Raw genomic sequence first — 9886 nt, 5'->3', positions numbered from 1 at the left:
TGGTTCTGGAGGTGACCATCTGCCACTCTGCAGTGGAGGGCACCTCCCGAGATGCTTCTTCCTTGGGTGTCTGGCCCTGCAGGGAAGGGAAATAACCATCAAGTTCATCCTCCACCATCCTGATTCCCCTCAGCATGCTAACCTCCTTCTGAAGCTCCCTCACCCGCACCTCCAGGTCCCTAAGGCGGGTGCCTGCAGGACAGGTGTGGGAGTCCCCAATCCCTGGCCCCCCGGGCCTTGCTGGGCAACCCCTGCAGACCGGGGGGTGGGGGGACACCAGCTCCCCCATGGGCTCTGTCTGGGTGGAGGGCTCAGACAACCCCGAGGTAGGCTGCGCCCCCCCAGGCAGGGGCCCTAGCAGCACTCCGCATCATCACCATTGTAGGAGTTACTGTTTATTTATAGGTTAATGCAGTGCCTTCGCCCTGCCCTAGCACGAGTCTCCCTCCTGACCCTTCTGCTCACCCGCTGACACAAACGCCCGTAAGAGTGCGCCTGTTTGCACACTCTGTGCGGTGCGGCATGACTCAGGAGCGTGGCCCCCTACTGGCTCAGCTAAGAGGGATCCAGGGGGCTTCCTCTCCAGATCTGGCTCAGCTGTGTCCAGTCCCTCTGCCCACTTACCTTAGGGGGATCAGCTGATACTGCCCCCACTGCTGGCTCCGCTGCTGCTGCGTCCATCTTAGGTCAGGTAAGGGAGCACACATCCATGCAGGACACCACTTGTGCCTGGATCCCTCCTGGTCCTGGCTCCTGAGTGCTGGGGGCTATGACAAACCGTGGCTTTTAAAGGCAGTGGTTTGAATTTCCTGCCGCTGCCCCAAAAGCCAATCAGGCGTTCTGGTCTTCCCAGAAGTGCCTGCCAGCAGTCCTGCTCCCTACACTCCCCTGCTGGGGGGATACAGTGCCTCCGGAGCCTGCTCCCCAAAGGTTAACCCAGGGGTGCTCCTTAGCTTGGGGGGACAGTCCCCCCTAGGCCACCCCCTGTTTGCACGCTCTGTTTGCGTGGCGCAGCTCCCTACTGGCTCAGCTAAGAAGGATCCAGGGGGCTTCCCCTATGGATCCGAATCAGCATGTCCAGTCCCTCTGCCCACTTACCTTAGGGAGACCAACTGCGCCCGCTACTGGCTCCGCTGCTGCTGTGTCCAACTCCGCCTCGGGTCAGGTAAGGGGGCACAAGTGTGTGCAGGGCACACCCGTGCCTGGATTCCTCCTGTCCTGTGCTCCTGGCCTCGTGTCCGTTCTGTGACAAGTTCAATAACAACCATCTATTTCGCTTTAGTGAGAATTTGTATGTAAAACTGAAAACTAAGAGTTTTCTTATATACGGTAATAGTGGTCATAGATAAAATAGCATAGAAGGGCTTTCACTTATTTGAGAAAAAAGGAGAAAATGGCAAGTCTCAGTAGAAACTCCATTTGCATTACAGCAATGAAAACAAAGCAAAATGAGTGATCAAAGTAACAAAATTGCAAATTATTATGAATTTGCCACAGGAAAATATACTATGAACAGCATATTACGGGCTTCGTAAGTGTGATAAGTCACATGTTTCAAAGACTACAAGCAAGATAAGCCTGCCAATTGAATAAACAACATACTGTTGTATTTAACCTACAGTTGTGATCAACACAAGCACTTGCCTAATGCCTATACTTAGTTTCAAGCCATCATAGATTGGGCCCCACTTTTTATTTTTGTCCTTCCTCCATTCTCCCTCCTTCCCCACAAAAATAAAAAGTTTTCTTTGATGACTAGAGGTTGAATTATCTATATTTGCTTTAGAAGCCACATTACTAAACCCAGAATCACAATAATCTGGAGTAATTTGCATGCCTGTTCTCAGATAACCTAGTTTGTCTAAGGAATGAGATGTGTACTGAGTTCCTGGACTCAAGAGAAGAGAAAGCTGGAAGAGGATTCCTTTGCTTCTCTGAAACTCAGTGCATTGGTCTTCACATGCTATTCAATGTCAGAGTTTAGCAATCACCTCAACAACCCAATCCATCACCCGGCCTTCTGCGAAGAATTAGAAGCAAAAAGCAAAGAAATGGGCAGGGGGATTGGTTGTTTTCTAATCACCATTTTTTTTCTTGTAAAAGAAACATACCTTTGGCCAGTGGGGCAGGGTTGCGCCCCACTCGCTGCACTGCCGGCATCCAGCTGGCCAGTTTGAAGATTGGCCTGGCCCCTCAAAGCTCCCAAGATAAGAGAAGCTCATTGGATGTGTCCATGGGGAGAGTAAAGGAGGCATCAGGTGCACCTCTGAAAGCCTTCCCTATGCTCAGAACAGACCCAGGGCAACAGCAGCAGTGGTGGCTGCTGGGCAGCATGGGCAATCAGACTGCAGAGGGGAAAACCTCATGGCATCTGAGCACTTATCTGCATCATCAGAGCTGGAGACTTGCCCTGGCACAGGGAGATCTGGTGAGCCAGAGGACACCAACAACAACCAGACACCTGGGAGAGTGGACCCAGGTATCAGTGGGACTGATCCAAGGGAAGAACCTGCCTAAGAGAGCTCACCAATTTGGGCTGCTGCATTTGAGCGATTGAGGGGCCCCAAATTCCTCAGCAGGCCAGTATCAGGACCCAAAGGGTTACAGGGGTATAAGAAAATGGCCTAGGGACATTATAACATGGCCAGGTGCCAGCCAACCCAGAGCATCAGTCCCCATGGGCCAGCCCAAAACATAGGATCACGTGGGGCTCAAACAAGTTGCACCACATGTGGTAAAGAGTCCTGAGGAAAGGTGCCTGGCAGTGATCACTGTTGCCCTACTCACCTACACCACTTAAGTGATTTCAGTTTGAGTCTAGTTAAGCTATCAGTTTGCTGGTCAGGCATGCCAGAACCACGTTCCTTCCCAGAACCAAGAGCATGCCCTTCCAGGGGAGCAGATGGTGCCTGTGATACCATCAAAATCGAGCCAGACTACCCAAGTGGAAAGGGGTAAGGTTTAGGGAAGGAGAAGCCTCAAAGAAGAAACACCAGTGGAGGCACCCAGGGTCATGGAAAAACACTGGATAACACAAAAACCTGTAGCAGAAACCCAGGTAACATGGCAGGTGAGTTGACCCTGATGTGGCACACCCGAGAGGGCAAGACATGTTAGTGGCAGCGCTGTGAGCATGGGCCTGCCACAGCCAGTTATACACTAAATACCTTTTGCCAGGAAAGTAATGCCTGTTGGGAGTGGGGCATGATTTGTTGCAATATTTCCCTGCCAGAGAAAGACCAAGTGTAGATGCTGGATAGCCCGAGCATGGAACTAAAATAAACATGCTTTTGTGGACATAAGTCTCATTTCAGTTGCTAAATCAAAATATTGGCAAAAGCACATTTTTGCTGATATAAGATGCATTGACACTAGCATCATTTGCCAGAGCACCCATGCTAGCCAGCTAACAATTGTTAGTGTAGATTAAGGTCTCACTTTGAAGACATTTAAAACATATTTGTCACAAGAATAGCCTTAAGCACTCCAGATGTATAGATGCACAAACTCAGTATTTCTGTATCCAACATTAGCTATCTGCATTCACACCTAAATATTTTGTGACCCCAATTCAGACACTTTTCCAATATTTAATGATGCCCCATTAAAACTGAAAGATGCAGGTGCTCAAAAATCCCTGGAAACTAGGTCATCTTTTAGTAAATAAATATGGATCAGTGTATCCAGACACTAACATAAGTTGCCTCCAGTGGCATAACTAGGGCAGGGTGATCAGAGCAACCACCTTGGGTGCTGACTTAGGAAGAGGGCAGGGGGAGAAAAAACACAAAAACAATAAAAAAGTTGCCACTGGCAGCTGCACAATGACACTAGCAGTTCAATGAAAACTAGAAGTCACTGCTACCCCTGTGCCCCAGGGGCTTGGCCATCTTGCTCTGCCACTGATTTCCTTTACTTGTTTGTTTTAGATATGAGCTTGTATTTCTTCTACCTCAGGTCCAAAGGCCAAATCTGGCCTGCCAGGCCATGTCATTTGGCTGATGGGGATCTCACATCTGGAAATATGGCTAGTGGATAGGGTCATACCTGTGGACCAACCCCATGCTGGATCTAGTCCACAGACTGAACTCACCTGTGGGTTTCAGCTCATGGACTGGTCTCATACCACTCATCTGGCCCACAGGGGCAGAAGTTAAGCATCACTGAGATGGATCACTAATATTTTTATAAGCCTACAAATACTAAGAAAGCCCCACTTTCTGGACCATAGTAAAATAAGGTTGAGTTCTTCCTCTAAATGTAGATGGCTAGAAAGAGAGTTACCAGACACCCCAAAGCAGCTGGATAAAACCTAGCAAGAACATTTCTTAAACCAAACATCAAGCAAAGTTAAGCGGTAGTATCAACAATTTGTGGTCATTATTGCTTTAAAACAAACAAACTAGAAATGGTTGTTATAAAGTTTTCTAATATCTCTGATTTATTCAAGGTTCCAATTTAGGATTCTCCTATAGTTAAAGCAGTTTTAGGATTCTGTGAGCTGCATTCTGGATACAGAATCCAAAAAATCCATTCACTATGTCAGCAAGTTAAAAGCCAAATCCCAATTCTTTTGAGGTTTGCCCATCATTTGAACTCACTCAGCACATAGTTCTTCAGTAAATAGCTTCTGCTATTAAAGTCACCACTAAACAGTGGTCCTATTTGTCATTTACACTTCACAGATGCAAGAGAGTGTTGATAAAATCTATTAGTACAGTATGGCACCCAAGAATGCTTCACTGGCAGTAATAAAATCCCGATGCGAAACTGCTACAAATATTTCTCAAAAACTGAAACAGATGTTTTTGCAACCAAGCGATTAAGAAAATCTGAAAAGTTCCATAACCCCAAAGTAGGCACTTTGAGGAGAAACCTGATGTACCTCTTTTGCTACCATGCTTTCTCAATTTGCCAGCCATGTTAAACAGATAAAAGGCATCCACTGCCTCTATTAATTATTCTTGCCTCCAGTAGCACAATGTGTCAGAGGACTACAACATAAAAAGAATTGCATAAAAATAACTGTAATAATGAGACGTGAGGCTTATAAATTTACATATCAGTTTCCAAAACCATAATAAATTAGCAATCAGTCAGTCAGATTTAGTTACAACTCACAAATCATATCCTTGCATGGTTTTATGGGTTACAATTGTCTAATTAATAGCTAGTAGTGGTTTGTACATAAAAATAATTATTATCACCATATTTGTTTTGTTGGCATTGAATTAAATTAAAACATACTACCTTTTATGCTGTGGCAAGTTGTGAGGTAGTTAAGTGTATTTATGACAGGGAAGCCTATATTTTTCTGTTTGCTTAGGTTTATGTCCTGTGCAGTAAAGCTCCTTGGTCATTCCTTCAAAACATGTCACTAAGCCACCTTAAAGAATTGTTTTACAATTAAATAAGTATCCCCTCCACTACCACAGTGAGTATATTAACCATGTAGTTCTCATGATATCTTGTCAGTTGAATGAGATGAAGAGAGCTATTTGATCCTCAGGGACATAAATTGATAGCAGAGATACCACATTCAGTCAGGAGTTATGGTAGCAAATGGGAAGCATAATTCTCTATCCAGGCAGCTTTAATACAGCACCAGTGCAGCTTTAAGAGAAAGAAAGAGGAAATGGCCCAAATTTCAGCACACAGATTGAGTCAAGATTTGTTTTAAAAGAGCCCAGCACTAATTAGTAGGCCTGTGTGAAGTGGCTAGTATTCGCTTCAGATTTAACCGATTCGGGGGACAGTGATTCAATTCAGTGATTCAAATCACTGTCCCGAATTGATTTGGCCAGATCCGATTCGGAGATTCAGCCGCCGCTGAATCTCCAAATTCAACAGGCCAATCCCCCACCCACTCTCCCAGCCCCATCAACGGCTGCCCCACCTGGCCCCAGCCTCTGAGCACTTTAAAAAAAAAAATAAAGCCTAGGTGGGGTGATCCCCACTGACCCATGCTGTGTGGGGACTCTGTCATAAGCCCTCATCCCCCTCCCACTTTCCCAGTCCCAGCATCCGGGCTTTTTTTTTTAAAACAAAAAACAAAAAATAACCCACTCACCGGCTCCTTCCAGGTGTGGGGGGGTGATCCCCACTGCCCCATGTTACAGGTGTGGGGGGCTGTGCTGTGATCCCCAATCCCCTGCCCACTCTCCCCGACCCATCAATGGCTGCCTTGCCTGGCCCCAGCATTGGCTCTTTAAAAGAAAAAAGCTCTGCACTCACCGGCACCTGCCAGGCAGGGGGGCCACTCCCACTGCCCCAATCTGTATAGGGGGGTCTGCCACAAGCCTCCGGCAGCCCCATCAGCCACTGCAGGAGGCTATGAGTGTGGGGCCTTTTTTTTCCCTTTTTAAAGACTTGGGAGCTGGAGCTGGGTGGGGCAGCCATGCAGCGTGCTCAGGTGGGCTGGGGGAGCAGACAGGGGATATGGCTTAATGGGGGTTCCCCCATGGTCCCCTCCCCTACTCCAGCACCACCTCCTGCCACCCCCTACTTAGCAGCACAGAGTCTGGGTCCAGCTCCCTGCACTGATAAGTGGGGACTGCCCAGATCTCCAAAGCTCTCTGAATCTTTTCCAAATCAATTTATGAGAGCTTTGAATAATTCAGACCTTTTTATTGGTCTCCTGATTCAATTTGGATTCAGCCGCCGAATCAGACCAAATCTCTTCCAAATTGAATCAGCCCCTGAAACACAGCCTACCAATTAGGAATCTGGAAAAACAATGAGGCCTGGTAAGTGCTGAGCACTTACCAAAATTTGGCCATTTTGTTTGTAAACAAGAGCTGAGGTGAGCTCTGTAGAAAATCTAACTTATGAGTTACCTTGAAAATATATCATACCAATACAGGCTCCTCATGGCAAAGCAGCACAATGACACTAGCTTCCACTTGTTTATACTAGCACATGTCATTATGTCAGTGCAATGATTACACAAGTAAGTATCCTATGAGTCCTAATTTTTTTAAATCAGTGTTAAGAAAGTTAACTGCACTGTTATTTCCTCTGTTACTAGGCTTTATTACATGTCTCAGGCACAGCTTTCTGAGTAAAACTTGGGCAACAAAGGAAATAACAGAGGCCCTGGCTCAACAATAAATATACTCCAAGGCTAGGCACAGAAATTGTATATAAACCTGTATAAGTGATCAGAAACTGGTTCAAATCTGTAACACAACAGAAGTTCACTGCACATAAGCAGCTTTCAAAATGGCCAAACCTGGTTTAAAGATAAACCTGGATGGCTGTAGTATCAGATTTAACTGGTTTAGGTTAAATTGGTTTCTTGAACTTCTGTCCAAGATTCCCTCCAGATTCAGTTAACTCAGAGTCCCCCAGGATCCCAAGATACTTTTCACCTCCCCTGTAAATCCTTCCTCATAGTGTGACCAGGCTAGCCTTGGCCCAAGCTGTCTGCTCCAGCCAAACAGGGAGGCATGCCCTAGCATTCCCCAGCGTCTGGCCTGGGTCACTACAAGCATGTGGCTGCATTTTCAGAATCAACAGTGAATGTTTGTTCACTGGCTTATCCATTCAATCTATGCAGGTTAGACCAACCTGTGAAGATTGAATCGATTCAGTCTCAAGCTTTTTGACTGACTGTACTTAGCCTAAAGGAACATGGATGCAGGTAGTAAAAACCTAGTAGTGGATGGCAGAGTGGTTGGGGAGCACAAAACAAACAGCAAAACTAAATGTTTCACAGAAAATCATTCATCCAACTAATTTAGCCTCTTTTTCTGCTCATGTATAATAGCTGTGAATGTTGCCATCTCCACTACTTTACTATTTTTTGAAAACCTTTGGCAAATGATTTAATTATCTGGACTGATCCCTATCAGCTGTTGTAAGTAGCCAGTGCTCACTGTGAAAGCTGGATTAATTATCTGTGGTCAGAGAAGCCACATTGCTTAGCAGATCTGGTGCTGGAAGAGCTTGTGAGGTCCACCAGTGAAGGGACAGGAGTAAAATAATATAACAAATCACATCTTTAAAAGTTCAATATATAAGTGCTTGCAAGATCAAGGCCATAAAGTTATTTTCAAGAAACCTTGCAGACTGATGAGGCTCATGATTTTGGTGAGGCTCTAGGATGGAGGTTGAGCCAAAAAATAAATAAATTTTTAAAAATCATGAAATAGTACATGAATGTGGTTAAAGAATTCCACTTAACACTGGTGGAATGTTTTTTTCATCATTCACCCAGCTGTGCATCAGTTACCATAGCCAGGTAAATACTTTAATTGACTGCATAACACAAAAATGGAATACAATAAAAGCAGACCATATAAAAAAATTTAAAAGGCCAGTTATGAAACTAATTGAGCAATAAACATTTACTATTATTGCTCTCTATCACACACATGATGTTCCATGCTGTATGCTAAATTAAATTATATATTGTTTAATCATTCAGTTAGATCATACATTTACAAAAATCTCAACATCAGGAATTGGACTGGTAAGAAACACATTGATCCATAATAGATATGGATCAGAATCTGGCCCTGTTGTGCAAATAAAATAATATCTCCAACTGCAAACAATGCAAGATTTCCTGCATTCCTAGATATTGAGGTCTATTCTTACTGTGCTACAATACACAAATGAACATGTGATATATAAATAAGACTTAGGGTCACTGTAAGTGTTAGCTATTGTATACAGTATCTCATTATACAAACATGCACCTTTGTAATGAAAGTGGGTAATCAAGAGCATAAGAAATATGAAGCAAACAACTGTAACCAATGAAATCTAAGATGCATATTCACCAGCAACTGTTATGCTGACTCCTTTAACTATTGACTTCATCCAACATAGAACTTTTAGGAAAACGTTGGATTTAATGCTATAAACTTAATAACCACCTTTATCTTGAACTACCCAGGGAGCTGCCTTTGCAAGGTAGACATTAGCTACACCCCTTCAAGGATCATTTACTGGCTTCCACCTTACAAAATAATGCAGCTAGGTACATTCTTTTAGTGTTGTGTTTTCTAAACTGAGGGGAAAACATAAAATAAGTTAATACTTACTAGTTTGATGAGAGAAACATGCAGCAGGCAGCTGTAAAATAGACACTCTAGCCATGTCCAGGTGAGCGCAGACATGCAGTATGTGGCACCACAGACCCCACTGCGGTGCCACACACCACACTTGTAGGTGTTCCCTGTGCTGCTACCTTGCAGGGCGGGGGATTGACCCCAAGAGATCCCAGAGTCAAAAAAAAATAATGCTGAAAAAAAGCAGGGTGGCACACAGCAGCAGTGCACACTGGCCACAACTAGAGCCTAGCTAGCTGAAGCCACACTGGCAGCTAGCCATGCTGGCTGCTAGCCAGGCTTCCTGCTCTGGTTACAGTCCCAGGAGGCTCCCTGAACCTCCCTGAACCTCAGGTAAGGCTGCTGGAGCCGGCACAGTTGCTGGCCCCAGCCTCCCCTACCCCACCCAGGGTAACCTGCCATGTGCCATACCCCGCATGGCATGGGTGTTCCCTGGAGACAAGTAGCAGTGGCATAAGGTGAGACACTTTGCTTTGTCCCCAGGGAAACAAATGTCCACACTCATGGGGATGCACCCTCTGGGGGCATTTCAGCTTGACTGCCAAAGTTAAATAGCAAGCCCCAGAAAGGTATGCTGGGAAATACTATTCTTGTAAAAAGGACAACCCTACGGTAGAAAGTATTAAGCATGTAAATCCTGATTCAATTAACTTCCCAATATGCCTCAATCTCGTTAAAATCATAGTTTCATAGTTTCTAGGGTCGGAAAGGACCTGAGCAGATCATCTAGTCCGACCCCCTGCCATGGCACAAAAGAGTACTGGGGTCAAACGACCCCAGCAAGGTGTTCATCTGACCTCCTCTTAAAC

The sequence above is a fragment of the Crocodylus porosus genome, unplaced genomic scaffold (assembly GCF_001723895.1).
Source record: "Crocodylus porosus isolate Cpor-Errol unplaced genomic scaffold, CroPor_comp1, whole genome shotgun sequence".
NCBI lineage: Eukaryota > Metazoa > Chordata > Crocodylia > Crocodylidae > Crocodylus > Crocodylus porosus.
This window is presented reverse-complemented; position numbering follows the sequence as displayed.